This window comes from Pelodiscus sinensis, chromosome 1 (assembly GCF_049634645.1).
Source record: "Pelodiscus sinensis isolate JC-2024 chromosome 1, ASM4963464v1, whole genome shotgun sequence".
NCBI lineage: Eukaryota > Metazoa > Chordata > Testudines > Trionychidae > Pelodiscus > Pelodiscus sinensis.
Genome location: NC_134711.1, coordinates 260092273 through 260112755, shown reverse-complemented (window position 1 = coordinate 260112755; position 20483 = coordinate 260092273).

Sequence of the window (20483 nt, the reverse complement as noted above, 5' to 3'; positions counted from 1 at the left end):
GCGGGCTTCTGGGGGTGGAAGCTCTCCTGCAGCCCCCCAATTACTCCCTCTCCCCAGATGGCAGCCTGCGGCAAGTGCAGCCGGGCTGATGGCCGAGTGGTGTGATGTGCCCAGTGTGGGCACTCAGGGCACTCCAAGCCAGAACTTCTTTGCAAGCGGGGCACCCCTTAGAACTGTGTGTCCGGGGTGGGGGTCGGGACCCTTTAAGCACAGCCCTCGGCTAGCCTGAGACAGTATCTCCATGCTCTAAGTCCTCCTTTTATGCCCTGCCGGCACTGCTTCCGGCCATCATTAAGCCCTGTTCAGAGTCCACTCAATGTGGACTTACTAGTTCGAACTAGCAAAACGCTAGTTCGAACTAGTTTTTAGTTCTAGATGCGTTAGTTCGAACTAGCTTAGTTCGAATTAACTAATTCGAACTAAGTTAGTTCGAACTAGCGCTGTAGTGTAGACGTACCCTCTCTCTCTCTCTCTCTCTCTCTCACACACACACACACACACAGTCTTGCAGAATAATGAATTATGAGCACAATCACATTTATTATGTCACTGAACCCTTAATCTTGATTGATTTTAAGAAAGCCATGCCTCCAACACTACTTAGCACTTACACAGAACTTTATATTTTAAAAGTGCAGAAATAGCGAATCTTCATGAAATCCTTTTGGCATGAGAGTATATTTTTGTTTCCATTTTGCAAAGAAAGATATTAGCATATACTGTACATGCACTCTGTGGCTAAAGTCTAGTTAAAATATGCAACTTCAGCTATGATAATTGAAATAATGGGCTTGTTGTGTAGACGTGCACTCTGTTATTTTGAAATTATGTGTGTTATTTCAAAATAAGCGTGCAGTGTAGACATAGCCATGGCGAGGTTAACTGATTTGCTTAGATACACACAAGGGCACCATTTTGGGCCCATAGGCAGGGCAGCAGCCTTGCGCTCGAGGACATGGTTAGCTTTTCATCCCATTCCCCAGATTCTAATGGAGTGAAGGGGAAGTGCTTGCATTCTGTGCATTCCTTTCACATCTGGCTGGTGAAGGGATCTCAACAGCAAGGTGTGAGAGGAGTGCACGGAATGCAAGCACTTTCCCCTTACTCCCTTAGCATACAGGAAATGGAATGAAAAGCTAACCATGTCCAGGAGCGCACAGCTGTTGCTCCTCCTACATGCCCAAAATGGTACTCTTGTTTCCAGATGTGAAGAGAAAAGTTGATCTGAGGGTAGAAGGAGGGAGGCACGAGGTCCTTCACTTATAATTGAAGATGCCCTTTCAAAATTTCAGTTTTCACTCTGTCCTCCTAAGACTGACGTTCTGGCTGCCCCTTTTTGAAGTTCCAGTCCAGCAAAGCATTTAAACACATTTTAATGTTTAACATGTTTCAGTGCTTTTATGTACTGGGACCTGTGAAACATGGGTAGGAAGATACAGGGCATCTGCTTTTCACATATTATGCTCATGCAAAGACCAAACAGATCACAGGGGGGGTTTTTCATTTACAATTATAGCAGGGTTTCTATTTAAAAAAACTGTTTTTCACATGCTTAGAACTCTTTTGAAAAAGTCTCATTTATAACTGGATATATTTCCATGCTGTGGGTAATTCTCTTTCTTTCTTTCTTTCTTTCTTTCTTTCTTTCTTTCTTTCTTTCTTTCTTTCTTTCTTTCTTTCTTTCTTTCTTTCTTTCTTTCTTTCTTTCTTTCTTTCTTTCTTTCTTTCTTTCTTTCTTTCTTTCCATATTGTCAAAATAAAAACCAGAACAAACTGAGGGCAACATTTTTTAGGGTTATGAAATCTCATAAAAAAGGCAAATTTCCCCTTTTAGAGAGACTGTGCTAATGTCACCACAGTCAGTTATTGACATAACAGCTTACTCATATTGTTTTATTCACCCAGCAATGTAGTATTCTGAATGCACTTATAATGAAGTATGGAGCAAATATTTGTGAATATTCACTCTTAGTAAAAGAACAAGATTGATAGTGACTACACACAATTGCCCTTTCACTCCCAACACCATTCCTCACACTGAACTTTTGTTCCACTAGACCTTTTGGTTTCCATTAAACACAGAGTAAAGGTCACATAGCAACATGTCTTCAGTGAGCATTTTGTAGTTATACAGTTTAAGAAAATGTTAATGCCTATAAAATTTTAAAGCTCACATAGTACTTCTCTATAAAACAGCATAATGTTTTGTGGGTCAATACTTTGAATAATAGACTTTTTTTCTAAATCATTGCACACAGTTAGGTAACAGTAGCAATACATGATATGATGAAAACAAATGAATTATAAAAAAAAGGAAAAAATAAAGTCTTTCTATTATTACATCTGTGAAATTTTCAAAGCAGGTTTCTCTTAGATTCACAGATCAGCATGTACAGGACTGTCTGTACCACTTTCTCTAGATTCTTTTGATTACTTTGTAACAGGAGTTGATAGAAACCTTGCTTCCCACTCACAACTCTAAGAGTATGTCCATTTTTACTGTAGCCAGCCAGAGTAAGTCTAAGGTCTCACTTTGGGAACACTGGGTTCCCAAAGTACAAAGGACACCACACAGGTATCTGTCAAACACTAGTAGTTTATTTCCTGACAGCTAACAGCTGTGCCCCAGAAATGGAAGAACAATATAACAAAGAAGCGGCATATCTTACGTTCCTTCCTGCAAGCCTGGGATCCCGGGTAGGCTGCGGACGAAGTGGGAGGTTGTCTCAGCTTCCAAGGCACCGGTACCCAAAGCCCATTGGTGAGGTCCAATTTGCTAGGCTCTGAGGCAGCCTTAAATACAGTTTTCCTGCCTTGTTTGGCAGTTTGGAAATTTCCAGGGTTTACTCATTGGCTACGTCTACACTGTCCCCTTCTCCGGAAGAGGCATGCTAATTTCGAACTTTGGAATAGGGAAATCAGCGGGGGATTTAAATATCCCCAGCGGGATTTAAATAAACATAGTCGCCGCTTTTTTTCCAGCTTGGGGAAAAGCCAGAAAAGAGCTTCTAGACTGGCGTGATCCTCCGGAATAAATCCCTTTTCTGGAGGATCTCTTATTCCTACTTGCAAGGGCTTTATTCTGAAGGATCGTGCCAGTCTAGACGCTCTTTTCCGGCTTTTCCCCAAGCCGGAAAAAAAGCGGCATCCATGTTTATTTAAATCCCGCTGGGGATATTTAAATCCCCCGCTGATTTCCCTATTCCAAAGTTCAAAATTAGCATGCCTTTTCCAGAGAAGGGGCCAGTGTAGATGTAGCCATTATGTGCTGATTTAGGGCTTAGCTGTTAGTTATCAATCTGGTTCTGATCTGGATCTTCTTGTTCTTTGGCCCTGTTTATGTGATCAGTACATTAGGGTAAACAGAATTGTTTATGCGTTCTTGCCCTTTACTCTTATCTCATACTTGTTCTTGCTATACTGGCAACAACGCTTATCTTAAGTGGCGTATGTTCCCAAAGACTTGCTTCTGGCTCATCAGATATAGGGAAAAGGGAAAGGAGGGAAAGAATGCAAGCCTCACCACCCCTAAACTAACATGTACAAAGTTCTTCTGCAATTGACCAATACAATTCCAAAATAACTATGCAAGCATCTACACAGCTAGCCCATTATTTCAAAATAATTTCAAAACAACAGATGGCATATTTTGGTGTTTGTAAACATTATTCCAGGAGAAATAATGCCTCTTCCAAAATAGCTATTTTAGAATAGCAGTAGTGTAGAAGCTCCATTGCTGCTATTTAGAAATATTTGCTCCCCCAGGCCAATCAATGTACCGCATATATTCGAGTATAAGCCGACCCGAATATAAGCCGAGGCACCTAATTTTACCCCAAAGAACTGGGAAAAAAATATTGACTCGAGTATAAGCCTAGGGTAGGAAATGAGGCAGCTACTGGTAAATGTAAAAAATGAAGATAGATACCAATAAAATTACATGAATATTTATTTCAAAGAAAAACAATAACCTAGCTCTGTAAGGGGAAAAGGGGGGTCAACAAAAACAATATGGTTCTGCAGGCACGGCCACAGCTCAGCCCCCGCCGCCGCCGCCCCCGCCCCCGCCCCGCAGCCCCCACCAGAGCCGGGCATCGATGGGCCAATGAGCCAGCGGGGGGGGGGGGAGGCTGTGCGAGACCCGGGCCAGGCGTCGATGGGCCAGTGAGCCAGCGGGGGGAGCGGGTGCCGGTGCTGGCTGGATTTTACCACGGGAGGGGAGGGAAGGGGGAGCAGGGAGCAGCGGCTGGTCCTTGTGCACCTGCCCCAGAATCGGGCCCAAGCTCGTGATCAGGGCTCCTGGGCGCTTCCAGAACAGACGCCCATGGTGCCGATTCGGCTCCTGGCCCAGCTGTTCCCGAGCTCAGCATTGCACCCGAGCGTCATGGCGAATGGCCCCAAACGCCCTTCCTCCCACGCGGCAAGGGCCCATGATGCCGGGCAGGCAGGGGCTGGGGGGCCAGGAGAGCCAGGAGGGCAGGGGCTGGGGGGGCCGAGGGGGCAGGGACTGGGTGGGCCAGGAGGGCAGGGGCTGGGGGGGACGAGGAGACAGGGGCTGGGGGGGACAAGGGGACAGGGGGGCTGAGAGGGTCAGGAGGGCAGGGGCAGGAAGGGCCAGGAGGGCAGGGGCTGGGGGGCCGGAGCTCCGGGCTCACGCGTCTAGACCCGGCCGGCGGCAGAGACATGCTGAGCCCGCCCGCGAGCAGGAGGCTGACTCGAGTATAAGCCGAGGGGGGCATTTTTCAGCACAAAAACTGTGCTGAAAAATTCGGCTTATACTCGAGTATATACGGTAATTACTCTTCCATGCTTCCCGGGGTTCTAGATTGAGGTAGCATGTCTAAATTAGGGGAACCTGCCTTGGATTAATTTCTAGGATTCCCTGTATTGGTAGATGCGCTATTTCAAAATAAGCTATTTTGGAGTATTTCTTCTAGAACAGATTTTTCCGAAAGAATTGTGCAGTGTAGACATAGCCTAAGCCAAGTTCCTTTTATAATTTCTACAGATCTGTATTACATGGCAATCAAAAAGAGCACTAAATGGTATAAACTAATATAATGCTATGTGACAGGAAAATATAACTGTTCCATTTAAGTGCTTGCCAACTTTTAAAGATGTGTAGCAACTAATTATTGTTTTGACAACTGTTTTACCCTTAATGTTCTTTTCCTCACATTATAGATATTTTTGTGTTGGAAGGCAATTACGTGGTAGTATTACGAGATTGTTCCGATCAATAAATGCTTCCATCCAGATCACAATGAAAACAAAATGTATATGAATGCAATGAACACTGTCAGTACTTTGGAAGACTGAAATTATATTAGAGAAAGTTATAAAGCTAGGGTTCCTGGATGTAAACTGTGTAAGATCCCGTACATGTTAGCCCTCTCTACATATACTGTAGCATCTGTTGCTTGTAATTTCCTTTCACAAACATTTGTACTAGTCATTCTTTTTCTGTGTGACCTTTGGAAAGCATTTTTCATCTGTCTGATAGTATTGTTTTAGTAATGTTACCATACACTTACCTTTCTATACTCAAGTGCGCTTTGCAAAAACATTAGTTGTGTTTATCAATGCATCATCAATTCAATGGGCATTAGAGATGACTTATGTAATGATGGATCCATATATGTTCATTTTCAGAGTTGATGTCAGTGAGAACTGCAGCTTCTCTACATTTCTGAATGTGATCCTTTACTGCACCTATCACCACAAAAGAGAGCAGGATTCAGTGGATTGAGTGTTGGTCAGGGCAGGAAGGAGCTCTTGAGACTAGATTCAGCTTCTCAGCTGCTGTGTATTCCAGGGTGCCATTTCGATCATATGAGGGAAGGGGGAGCAGCAGTCGTGTGCTCTAGGATGTGGCTAGCTTTTCATCCTGTTCCTCGGATGCTAATGGAGTGAGGTGAAAGTACTTGAATTCTGTGCATTCCTCTCACATCTGGCTGATGAAGAGAGCTAGCCATATCCAGGAGCATACAGCTGCTGCCCCCACTTCCATCCTGAAATGGCTCCCTTGTGCCTCTACTTGCAAATTTGAAAGAAAAGGTGAATTATAAGAACATGGAAAAGATGTTTCCATCTCTTTTCAATACAAATTCTTTATTTCTTTGATCTTAATGACATCATATTAAATACCAATATTGATCGTACATTTTTGTTCGTGTTTTTTGCACCCCTCTTATGATATCCATTTAGAGCTGGATCTTTTAAAGGTTTTCAAATAGCATCTTTGCCAATGTTAAAATGTATAAAAATGTTATGTAGCAGCTGGTGTCTTTGTTTAGTGAATGGCTGACACTAAGAAACTTCACAGCCACTACAAATGCCATACTCCTATCAAGAGAGCTGTTGGTGTCACATCGCTCAGTTCTTTATAATGCCAAACTCAGCTAGTCTTCTGCTTCAAACATGCTGTATTGAATTGACTCAGTTTTCCATGCAAATGTATTGTATTAGATAGTACATCTGCTGCATCACTGTGGGAGAGAGTGCAATATGCATATACTACAGGCTAGGTCAGCTTCACTTCCCTTTTCCTCTGGAGAAGTTGGTGCTAATAGCACCACTATATTAGAACAGTCTTTGCACTTAGGGAGAAGAGGTTCAAAGAGGATTTATGCAATCAACTTTATCCAATCAACCAATTGATTATCGCAATCAACCAATGTCCCATATATAATAGAATGACTCCTTGGTTAGAATCCTTGCCCAGTTCAGTCAGTAGCAAAATTCCCATCAATCAGAACTTTATCCATTGTATCTTCTGCACAGTGTCAATTACTGATGAGCCCACTGATGTCTAAAAACATTTAAATAGGTATGTGCTCTCAATTCTATCCCATCCATGATAAAGTCCTCATCATCATATTATTACCCATACACTCTGTGGGCCAAAGTAAGTATTCAGGGACAAACTAGAGCAACTTAGCTCCACAGAGCTCCAATGTGTCATAAAAGAGAATAGTAGCTCAAATCTGACACTACTGTAAAGTGATAGGAGGGACAGCTCCATTCTGGCATGTCTATTATCCAGAATTAAACAAACAAATAAGAGAAAATGTGATCATAAAAAAAAGTTACTGATACCCTATGTTTTGTATTGAAAGTTCTTATATAAAAATACACACACATTTACATGAACAGTTAGCCAGGTCATGATTTTTACAACACATTTAATCTGGAGTGTTGAAAAAAGTAAAAGTGTTGCTGTAAACTGAAAAGAAAGGCAGATATAACCATTAGGATGTAATCAAAGGATATAGAGTTGATTGTTAGAATAAAAGATGTATTCTGAAGGTGGCATCCCGTGAGATTGAAAAATGTCTCAATATATAATGTAATTAATTGTTCAATGTATTCAGCTGATGAAAAATCTGAAGGCAACGTATTTTCAGTAAAAGGAGTATATGGTTTTTAAATGAGCACTAATGCTTGTTTTCTTTACCTCTATTTTAAACTCTTTGGTATCTAACTAAAATTGGAATCTCTCTTTATGTTCATTTCCTTCCTTTGAGTATGAATTTGCACAGCAGACAAAGAAGAGGAGACAGTAGCTTTGCTCTTAGGAACAGAAGTGGCATGTGCATATCGAAAATTCTGACTGCAGCCAGCTAGTTTGCAGTTGTTTCTTATGCTATTCTTTTTTGTTTTCCTCTCTTGATATAGTAGCACAAAATAATGGCATAGGCTATACTTTCCAATGAAGATGTTTGTCAAGGCATGTGTAACTGCCTTGTCTACTTATACTACATATTTTTTATCTCCACATAATATCCTTCTAGCAACTCTGTAGTTAAATGTTCAAGCACAAACAGAAAGGACTGCTTTGGTAACTATGGAGACCTAGCCATAATTCAGACATTTTAAAATGCTGAGCTGTTAAATTAAAAGACACAGGTGATGCAAGAAGGAATGAAAGCAAGACTAGTTGGAAACATTTTCTAGTCAATTTGCATAGTTCAGAGAATGTTCAAGCAGACCCTCTCAGAGAATGATAAGAGGCCTGGGCCAGTTTGACTTTAGAAGCCCCAGTCCAGCCCTAATCCCAGACCCCCTGACATATCTAACGTCTCATCGACAGGGTCATACTAAAACCAAAATGAGATATGAAAACGAACTCTTGAGACATTTATTTTTTAACAATTAATTAATTAAACCAATAGCATGTATATTAACAAATGGAACTTTAATTGCAAGTTTCCACTGCAAGCAAAACTCTTAATTTTAGGAATGCTTTTCAGGATTTGTTGTGTGCAAACTTGTTTATAATTGGAAAAAAAACTAATTTACATGCAACATCACCATTAACGTTAAGCATTGCAAGCCATTGAAATGCTCTTGTCCCATTGCAGAATGATAATAGTACTTTACTTGTTTGAACATGTTGAATGTGCATTCATCTGAAGCCACTGATACAGAGAGATTGACAAAAATAAGGCAGTGGGCAAGTGACCAAGGAGCTTGCAAACAGGTGAGTGCTAACAGGAAGTTTAGAGAGGGCGTTCTCCAGGTAGAGGAGAAGCAGATACAGGAATCTTGAAGGAAGTGTGTGTTGTGTTTGGGGCTTTCTTGCTGTGTGCTGAGCTTGTGTTTGTGAGTGAGAGTTGGTGTGTGTTCCTTCTTTGTTTCTGTTTGTTTTTTCTCCCTGTGTTTGTGAGTGAGGCTTTTTTTTTTTCAATTCCCCTTTGCCCTCTCCCTCCCCTTCATGGAGTGTGTGCTGTGATTGGCAGGTGGAAACTGTTGGCTTCTAATTAAAGTTTCAGTTCTAGAAGCCTCTAATGATTGGCTGAGCCTTGGTAGGGGGAGGGACTTTCAGGCACTCCAGGGCTTTATAAGGCAATGGGCAAGCGACCAAGGAGCTTGCGAACAGGTGAGTGCTGACAGGGAGTTTAGAGAGGGAGTTGGGAAGGGCGCAATGTTCTCTTGCCTTTCTTTTTAAATCCCTTCTCCAGGGCAGCAGCGATGCATAGGTCTGCTGTTGTTACCTGCACGGAGTGTGCCATGTTTGTCTTCCTCCCAGAAGAAAGAACGGATTTCATCTGTACTAAGTGCAAGCTGGTCACCATTTTGGAAGAAAAAATTAGAGGACTGGAGGCCCAAGTGTCAACCCTATGCTCGATCAGAGAGGATGAAGACTTTCTCAATAGAAGGCAGCATTTAATCCTTCAAGCACGGCAGGCGGAAGAGCCAGAGAGTGCCCCAAGGTTTGGTTCTAGGACTAGTTTTGTTCAATATCTTTATTAATGACCTGGATGAGGGGATGGATTGCACTTTCAGCTAGTTTGCGGATGACACTAAGCTAGGAGAAGAGGTAGATACGCTTGAGGGCAGAGATAGGGTCCAGAGTGACTTAGACAAATTGGAGGATTGGGCCACAAGAAATCTGATGAGGTTCAACAAGGACAAGTGCAGAGTCCTGCACTTGGGATGGAAGAATCCCAAGCATTGTTACAAGCCGGGGATCCAACCAGTTAAATAGTAGTTCTGCAGAAAAGGACCTGGGGATTACAGTGGATGAAAAGCTGGATATGAGTCAACAGTGTGCCCTTGTAGCCAAGAAGGCTAATGGCATATTAGGTTGCATTAAGAGGAACATTGCCAGCAGATCCAGAGATGTTATTATTCCCTTTTATTCGGCTCTGAGGCCACATCTGGAGTATTGTGTCCATTTCTGGGCCCCCCACTACAAAAAGGATGTGGATGCGTTGGAGAGGGTTCAGCGAAGGGCAACCAAAATGATTAGGGGGCTGGAGCATATGACTTATAAGGAGAGGCTGAGGGACTTGGGTCTGTTTAGTCTGCAGAAGCGAAGAGTGAGGGGGGATTTGATAGCAGCCTTCAACTTCCTGAAGGGAGGTTCCAAAGAGGATGGAGAAAGGCTGTTCTCAGTAGTGACAGATGGCAGAACAAGGTGTAATGGTCTCAAGTTGTGGTGGGAGAGGTCCAGGTTGGATATTAGGAAAAACTATTTCACTAGGAGGGTAGCGAAGCACTGGAATGTGTTACCTAGGGAAGTAGTGGAGTCTCCATTCCTAGAGGTGTTTAAGTCTCATCTTGACAAAGCCCTGGCCAGGTTGATTTAGTTTGGATTGGTCCTGCCTAGAGCAGGGGGCTGGACTTGATGACCTTCTGAGGTCTCTTCCTGCCATATGGTTCTTTGATTCTATGAAAATAAGTAATGCAATGGTGATATTAGGAAATACAATTGAAAGACCGAGATCGAATATTTCATGAAGCAGTTTTTTTGGCTTGCAGTCTGATTTAAAGTTGATGGAATATATACGTTTCAGGACAACTATCTCATGACAGATATCTTGTGAAATTTTGTTGTTGTATCTTTGTTGAAACTGTTCAGCGACTGAATATAGATCTTCATCACTTAGTTCTCTGAACTCCCAAAGGAATCCAAAAAGGGTACGTATTTGTTACAGTGACTCAAATCGGTGTGTAAGACCAGATTTGATGGAGTCAATAATAACAACAACAACAAATACTTAATAGTGCCTATCTGCATCAGATTGAGATGTTAGGCTACAATTGGTGGAAAACTCAGGTGAAAGGATGGCATCCCATTGATCACAAGTATCTTTAAAAAGTCATTCGATGTTATCCCTCTCCACACAGCAGTGCATGCTTCAATTAGAAGATTAGTTTCATGGATCATTTTTAGCAGCTTCATCCACATGGATGACATTAAAGTGCATTCAAGTTTGGATGTTTGGATATAAGTTTGAATTGGCTTATGTTCAGTGCCAACCAGTGCTGAGAGAGTAAGAGATTCAAGCTCTTTTAAAGCCTGTCTCACAAAGCCCAAATGGTGTACAACTGGTTTAATGCCATCAATTCGTGTTGACCATTCCATTGGTGACATGCTGTGAAGGGAAACAGGAAAATGCTGCTTCAGAATTTCCCACTTTTGAGGACTGCCACTGAAGAGATTGTATAATTGCTGGAGTGTTCCAAAGTATGTGATTGCTTCCTTGCATGATTCAGCATAATCAACGCCAACAAGGTTTAGAGTGTGGTTGCCATGACTGGAGAAAATACAGTTTGGATTTTGCTCAAGGAGGACTGCTTGTACTTCTGAGCCATATTGGATCTACTGTCATAGGTTAGGCCAATGCAGACTTGAAAATTTCATTTGAAGCCTTCTAGAATTTCTAATACATGAGTGGCAATTTCGTTTCCAGTTTTTTATGAGAAATTATCGTACAAAATGAATCGTTCTTCAATTGAAAACTTTGGACTTTTTGCAAAGGTATTGAACAGTCAAGGTTGGCTGTTCCTTTTGAGAACAGTCTGTTATCAATAATAATTGAAAAGTACTTTGCATGTCAAAGCTCTTCAAAAATTATTTGTACAAATGCCCCACACAGCTCAATAAACACGTTTTATATTCTGGTAGACAGGGCTTGCATGCATTGTCTGCTTTTTTGTGATTCAGGGTCAAACTTAACATGGCCTGATAACAGTGGGTCAAACTTGCTAAGAAGCTCAAGAATACCAAGAAAGTTTGAGTCTGTACGGTCACTGATACGTTGACTGGAAACAAACAAAGCCAATCCCTATTCAGAAAGAAAAGGAATGACATTCAATATGCACTCAAGAAGTTTTTCCAGTTATCAGTTCCTGTGTTTATTTCACTTAGGAGTAAGTTTTCAATTGAATTGTCAGATAGTGCTCCTCTACTAGTGCTTGGAATCTTCAAATAACTAATGTTGTTCTTATCAAGAAGTCCAATATCAGGTTCTGATGACACTGTTGTGTCCTATACCACTATTGTTTCCTGTGTGCTAGTCATAAGTTCTTGCTTGTACTGTGCAACATTTCTGAAGTCCTCATTTTCTGCCTGCATAGTCTCTAAATCAAGCGTAGATTCTACAGCGATTGCTAATGTTGGCATTTCTGTGTCTTGATTAATGACCTCCTCATTTTGAGGCAGTGGCATTGAAATGTATTTGTAGGTTCAAAGTTTTCATCAGCAGAACCAGAAGTATCATTGTCAGTATGGTCACCATCTAATGGCCGAGGAATCTTTTCTATGAGAAATGATATTATTGGTTTAACTTCTTAACTGCTGCTTCACTCTGTTGGCTGTTGCCGTCTCTTACTTGCACCACTTTCAAATCTTTACTTCATTTTTATAAAGGAGTTCTTTTATAACACAGTTACACATAATACATTAATATGCTAAAGGCTATTGTTTTTACAAAATGTTAATGGTATATACTTCTCAATAAATGTTATTTAATAATGGTATGGGGGTGTTATTTCCTTTATAGCCTTATTTCAAAGTCTTGAAATTCCATCTGATAACATGTTCCCATGATTAAATTCCTCTAATAACTGGTGCATTATTATGAATATGAACACAGGGCGACTGGCAGATAAATTATAAAGTTTATTAAACAACTTGAATTAAAAGTTAATTATCACAAAATAGCCTTTAAAGGTAAGTTTAAAACTGGATGAAGAAGTAGCTTATAGCTGAGCCTGATATGGTTATTGTATATGAAGACACATATTGTATATGAAGACAAAAAACAGGAATATGAAAATATCCTATGCAAAGATAAACATCTAATTTAAAAGTTAACTCACCTTCAGACCAAGCAAAATCACTTCACAGCAACAGAAAATTAACTAATTTTCAAAACCTCTAAACGATGCAAAGACTGTAAACAGCATTTCATAACATTGAATCACTAATCAAAGAAGCTACACCAATCTCCAGTCAAGCAGATGAAAACTCAGTTGTGACCGAAAAATTGGTGAAGGCCCCACAATGATTTAAATCAATGTTTGCAGTTATTTATAACTTCTTTTGTTGTCTCTGTTATAACTGCAATGTGTATAATAAATGGAAATGACCTGGTAGAAAAATGTGAAAATTTGAATTCCTTTTGTCTCCTGAGGCCTGGGCCAATAGGGCTTGCTTATGGTCGTTTGTTTATAGTTATTTAACCTCTCTCTTCATGAGTCTTTGATCATATTTTGAGCTAAATTTGGATAATTTGAAAGTTATCCAAATTTAACTTGAAAAGTATCTTGAGTTTGGCCTTTTATTCAATTCCGAATCTTATAAATAATAGGGAGAAATAAAAGCACATACATTTTTCTGCCATTACTAAAAGATGCTTTTTAGCCCAGTAGTTCACCCCAAGAGTATCTTGATTTATCACAAACTATTTATTCATGGTTGAGAGCTGTATGCATCACAATTGCATGACCCTCAATATAGCTGACAGTTTATTCATGGTCTTCATCGTACAGATAAAGGGTCGATTTCATCTCTGGTATTAGTCACATAAGACTCTCAGTTGGGGTTATCCATCATATTGCCATCAATTTTGCATCATTTGAAGAGCAAGCTAACTCTAAAAAACTGTCCTTCTGTGCTAATAAATTATATATGAAGATAGCAACAAGGGGCCTTATAAGGGGATGGAAGGTGGTCTAGATGGTTTATATGAGTACTCTATTTTGAATCTTGTGGGAGTAATGCATTGATGATGTATATTGAACTGGGTTATGTTCATTTAATGTATTTCATCATTCTTGTACCGTCCATGAAAAAGCTATCTTCAGAGGTTCTTTATACCATATGTAGAATGAGAAAAGAAAGGTACCACATTCTCTTTCATTCACAGACTAGAAGAGGAAATGGAAGAGAATAGCAGAGCTGCTTCAGCAAATGCAGTCAATTATTATAGCCGGCCAATAATATGCATTAGTTAATGTTCAAATTCTAGAACAGTCACATACATATGCCCTATTTATCATACCATCTGCCAGAAATTTTTCTTCTGTACTTATAATCTGAAAAAAGTTATGTTTCCATTGAATTGTTGTCTTCCTAATTTTCTCTTTCAGTGCCTATACTGCTCATTTTTTTGTCTACAATATGATGTATTTTCATTCCTTTTTTTCAGTTAATATTTGTCCACAGGTTAACACTTTGCTTTCAGAGGGCTTTCAGTTACTTCATACACCCCTGCAAAACACCCTTTTTGTATATGTCTTTTATTTTGTTTCACCATCACCTCTAGATCTGTCTTACTGTTACTTTTTTACTCAGTTTTTCCACTGGTTAAATCTCTTTCCTCTGCATCTTAATTGCTTTGTCCTTCTCATCTCAGTCCTTTCCCTTCCCAAAACCTTTTCCTCTCTCCACTACTATAATCTTCCTCCATATTGTTAGTTCTTGCCTTTCCCCCAAATTTCTCCTTTTGGTCTTGATTCTGTACACTGATACTAATGGAAAAGATTCAATTTTCTTCAGTGATTCTAAATTAGGACCCTTGTCTCTAAGTCCTCTATGTTTTTTTTTTTTCTGCGTCCTCTATGATCTCTTTACTTTGCTCCACAATTAAACCATTAAAGAGCAATAATAAGATGACATGCCTGCCAAACCCTTTCTGGTCACTGTCAAGATCCAGCTTCTCTGTTCTTGTCTATTTAACCTAAAGAGAAGATGAATGAATCAGCCCTAATGGAAGTACTCAAATTAGCTAGATATTAAAATTAGCTTGATATTCTGCTACAGTGTGTTTGAGAGACTGAAACTAGAGGCTATACTTTTAATCATTCTCATTCGTGTATATATTCAATGTTCCACTCAAATATTTTTATATGGCATAAGAGTCTTAAACCTTGTTATGAAAAGTCACATTTCTATATCAAGTAGAATAAGACCATCATGCTAAAATAATGGCAGGAGAACTTATTGTAAGAGATGTTAATTCATACTTTGTTGTTTGAGTGCACAGGGATCTATTCTGGTGCCTCTTGTTATTCTTGAAGGGAGTTGTGGCTATTTGACCCCAGTTCTCCACATCACAAAGTACCCTTGATTTCTTTGCATATATATGCCTCAGGGAGTAATTGGCATCTAACAATATGAATACTTACTGGAGGAGTTAAAAATAGTTAAATATTAAAATGAAATCCTCAGGAGTGTTGGACAAAAATTATACTTTATCATATATGCCAAATAGCCATGTTATCTTGATACCACAGAAGCACTTGTATTTGCTTCCAAAACATATATAAATAGGCATTAAAAGTCTATTATCTTTATCCACCCTGGGTTTAATTTCAATTGGTGTTCATTCAAGCAGTTCATTTTTTATATTGAAACAAATATTGTTACGTCACTGAAGCATGAAAAAAACATTTACATTACTTTGAAAAGACTATTTCCCCCTCTCTGGCAATATTTTGCTGATATATTAATCAACATATGCCTAAAGAGGAAATGGATAGTTGTGTTTAAATATTTAGATGTTGACCTTTAAGTTGACAGTATATTCAAACCAGTTCTTGCCTCTGTAGGATAATACACAAAACCAAACAATATGATCCTTAAGTTGTGTTTTATACAATGATTTAAGAAATATGAAGACTATCTTATTTTGTATTTATTTTTTACTAGGATCTATAACTACTGCACAGGGAAGCAAATACTCCATTGGGATTTTTTTGAAGGTATTAGGACAAATTTTCAAGACAACTCTGAGACAAATTGTCAAGAGTTCAGCAACCATAATCAGACCTGATTTTCAACAGTGCTCATCACTTAGTAGCTCCCACTGTAACACTATTTTGATGGCATCTCAAGGTTTCTTCCACTTCTATTATTCTATAATTACTATTTATGGTAAGTGAAGTGCACACAGATTTTTGAATTATTCACTCTAACCTACATATCAGGTAATACAGAGAGGCAGTAAATTAGAATTTATTCTGAAATTTCAACCACCTCTTTTTAAGTACTATCATTTAAAAATTAATCAAACATTCTTTGTACCAGTAGGTTGGAACCCAAAATAGAAGCTGAGTTCTTTGGAATATCTACCCCTAGTTTTGGGTGTTGAAGACTTCTGAAAAATCTGTTCATTACTGTGTGTCTGTTCAACAACTGCCCACTTCCTATCCATGCCCCAGAGAATCATCTCAACCCCTCATTCGCTAGCAATAGGGTTTCTGAAATGAATATCTCTTTTCATATGTTCTTTTCATAGGAAACTAGGATACAGATCCTCAAAGTTTTTAAATGCCCATTTCCTGTTGAAATCAATAGGAATTATGTATCTAAATACCTTTGAGGATTTGGATTTAGTTCTCCAGCTGTGGAGATAATGAAGCAGCCAAAAATTCACCTTCCACAGCACTGGGGCGAACTGACAGTTACAGAACCCATCTGTGAGCCAGCAACAGGGATCCTTGACTCATTGATACAGGCATTTCACAGCAATTTCTTTATGGACTGTGCTCAATTACATTTAATCACAACACTCTAAACACTTTTATTTTGCAGTCTCTGACTGAGCTGCACTTTTCCAGAATCTTCCTCCCTTCCATCCCTCCCTCCCCATCACCAGACAGGTTCTTCCATTACATTTATTACATTCTCAGTGTTGCAGCAGCCTCCTGTCCAGGAAAGCAGGAAACCTCCAATGTGTGGGCTGCACACAGGTGTGGGTAAGGCCACTCTTTTCTGTAGCTCCCATTGGCCAATCACAGCAAAATACAGCCACTGGGAGCTGTGGCACTCCATGTCTGCCAACACTCATGTAAACAAATCATCTTCTGGACTGCCAGTGCCTAACCTGACAAATCTCACCCGGTCAACAGGGTGGAGGTTACCTACTACTGACATAAAGGGTCTCATGAAGGAGCAAATTAGACATAGTGCTTCATTCGTTCATCAATTAACAATATAATACTGTGAAAAAAGCAAACATCATTCTGGAATGTATTAGCAAGAGTGTTATAAGCAGGACACAAGAAGTAATTATGCCATTCTTCTCTGTGGTGATGAGGCCTCAACTGGAGTATGGTATCTAGTTCTGGGTGCCACATTTCAGGAGATATGTGGACAAACTGGAAAAGGGCCAGAGAAGAGCAATACAATTGATTTAAGTTCTAGAAAACATGACTTATGAGAAAAGAATGTAAGAACAGTATTTGTTTGGTCTGGAAAAGAAAAGACCAAGAGGGGCTGTGATAACCACTTTCAAGTGTCTAAAAGGGTGTTAAAATGAGGAGGGAGAAAAATATTCTCTATAACTCCTGATGATGGGAGAAGAAGCAATTGGTTTAAATTGCAGCAAAGGGAGTTTAATTTGGACTTTAGGAACAACTTCTTAAAGTTCAGGATGGTTAAGATCTGTAATAAATTTCCTTGGGAAATTATGGAATCTCCATCATTGGAGAAGAGAAAATTGGACAAACACCTGCGTGGGATGGTCTAGGTACTTGGTTCTGCTATGGATGAAGGGGACTTGACTTGGTGATATCCCTAGGTTTCTTCCAGTTCTATTATTTTATGATTACTATTGATGATGTGTGAAATGCACACAGACTTTTTGAAAGCTTCACTTTAACCTACACAGCAGGTAATAAAGAAAGACTGTAAAGAATAGTTTATTGTGAAATTTCAACCATCTCTTTTTAAGCACTTTCATTAAAAAACAAACATTCTTTATATAAATGAGATAGAATAGTTGGAAATATTTCAAGCAACACATTATTTGTTCTTTCTACTTAGTCATCCACACTGTTGACTTTCTAGTTATTTATTCTTCACATCCATGTTTTGTCTGATGCAAATTTCAATGGGCATCTAATGCAAATGTAAGAACTCATCTCTTGAATGTTTGCCACTGCTTTACAATCTGTACATACCAAAATAATACTTCATATGCAGTAGCAGTATACACTTTTATACTTTTAAAGCCATATATCATCAAAATAATATCCATGATCTTCCTAATGCAATTAATATAAACTAGTTGACAAATTATTTAAAAAACAAAAAGCATGGAGAAGAAATTGTAGTACAATGATTGTTACAATGTTTCTGAATCTAAAAGTTAGAACTTCTACTCACTGAGGGTGTGTCTAGACTACTGAGTTTTGTCGACAAAAGTGGACTTTTGTCGACAAAACTATACCAGCGTCTACACTACTGCTAAGTTCTGTCGACATAACGTCGACAGAACTCAGCAGTTTTGTCGACGCTGGTAAACCTCATTTTACAAGGCATAACACCTTCTGTCGACAGAGTTCTGTTGACAGAAGGTGTTATTGCCTGTAGGGTTGCGTCTAGACTACAGGTTTTGTCGACAAAGCAAGTTGCTTTGTCGACAGAACTGAATGTGTCTAGATGCTCTTTGTCGACAGAAGTTTTGTTGACAGTATCTGTCGACAAAACTTCCATTGACAAAACCCTGTAGTCTTGACGTACCCTGAGAGTGCATCTACACTGCACCCGTATTTCAAAATGAGCTATGCAATTTGAGCTATGCAAATTGCATAGCTTATTTCAAGTCAATTTCAAAATAGCTTATTTCAAAATTTTGCGCTGTCTACACGGCACTTATTTTTAAAAAATCACTATTCCAAAAAGTCCTTTACTCCTTGTGGAATGATGTTTACAGGGGCATCAGAATAGCAAGCCTGTTATATTTTGAAATAATAAACATACTCAAAAGACACGGCATAGCTAATATCTCTGTTATCCCAAAATAGTGCTGCAGCCTATTTTCTCCAATTTTCCAGTAGTATTTCAGAGTGTAAGACTAAACATTATTCACAAGTCAAAAATACTTTTTGACAAGAGATTTGAAAGAAAACAGCAACTTTTGGACAAGAGAAAGAAAACAGCAACAGTCTCAAAGATCCTTTCTTGATCAGTGCCCAATCCTGTAGATGACTGAGCTCTATTACCAGGAATTGGATGCCCTTGATCAGATTTGGGTTTTGCTAGGGGAAGTATAAATCCACAGCAGGTATAGCTTGGCTTTGATACAGAGACTATACAGGTGGATAAGTATCCAGGAGCAGGGACTGCAGTTTATCATGCTTTTTTGTATAGTGCCTAACACAAGGTGGTTCTCAATGTGGTTGAAGTCTTTTAGCAATGCTAAAATATCAATAATGACTATTAATAAGAACATAAATGACGTGTAGCAAAGCAAAGGTGAAATAAGGACATCTGGGGATTTTAATACAACCTTTTTGAAATGTAAACTTCAGCATTTTGTTTAGTTTAAGAAAGACATTCTACTGATCCATATTTTTTTTCTGAAGTGGTCTGCAATGTAGTATCCCTGAAGGAAGTATTTTATATATTTTTTGAACTCTCTGAACCCAATTTTCGGGTTTGGTATATATGAGAAAGGACAAGTATAGATGTAGCATTTCAGCAAAAAGAAATAAATAAAAGCACAACATGGTTCAGTTGACTCATATCTTGAGCACTGACGTTACAATGATGAGAATTTCTGATCTAATAGAGACAACACATGATTCTTCAGCACTGTGCTTTTGAATCCCAATTCTGCTTCAGTGCCTTAAAATCTACAGCATGGAAGAACTGGAGCAGACTGTAATTCAAATATTGAAATACATTAACTATTCTTTTCAATTTAATCAGGATGATTGTACTGTTGACTTCAGTCCAGTGGTAGGAATTATCTTTAACAAATAAAATATTATGATACAATAAACTGTTCTGTGTGACAGAAAGCCAGATAAATGTTGAAGGCTAGACTGTGCCCTTGTCTTAACCAGCTGAGTAAGGGAATAAGAAAGAATTATTCCCCTTTCCCTCACTCTGTGCATATTTTGGGAACAAGTCTGTTTCAGACTGCAGGCACTGGTTATTTCTTTAGGCAATCTGATGGGGTTGGATGGGTTGAAGAAGTAGTAGAGTTTGGCGTATGCTCATTCGTCAGAGTAGCTGGCCAGGGTTAAGGAGGGAAAGTTAATTGAACTCTTTCAAGAATTTAAGTAACTTGAGGAACGATGCATGAAAATGTGCCCAGGTGCTAGATTTTAGATTCTAAAGAGGTTTGTAAAACTCCCACTTGGCCACTCCACAATCGTGTACATGCTTAAACTCACTCATTGCCTACATTTTTGTCTCTCAGCAGGAGCCTACATCCTCATACTAGAAGCCTGGATACCTATCTACCACTGGAGCATGTAATGTGCAGTCTCTTGAGAGGTGCCCAGGTGCATAAGTCCCAGTCTGATTCACAATCTGGGCTCAAGTAGACATGCTCAGAAGCTTTAGCAAACCACTCAAGCAAGCACACATAAAACGCCTGAAGGATGGGAAAATGAGGACTACCCTTACAATTTTTATCTCAGTGGTTACGGTACCCACCCAGGATCTGAGAGACCACCCCACCTCAAGTGCCACTCTTCCAGAGGTATAGAAGTGATTTGAACAAGAAGCTACTGCCTCTACCTACTAGGTTGTGGCATAATTTCATGTGTCACTCAATGTCTCCTATTGAAGTGGTTCCATTTTGAATAAATACTTAAATAGTAACTGGGCAAGTGAAAAAGTTAGAATGACTCTAGCCTGATTGTTGAGGCACTTATCTAAAAAGCAGCAGCTCTCTGTTCAAATCTCTTCTCTTACACAGAAGAAGGAGGAGAACTTTAACTGGGAGTCT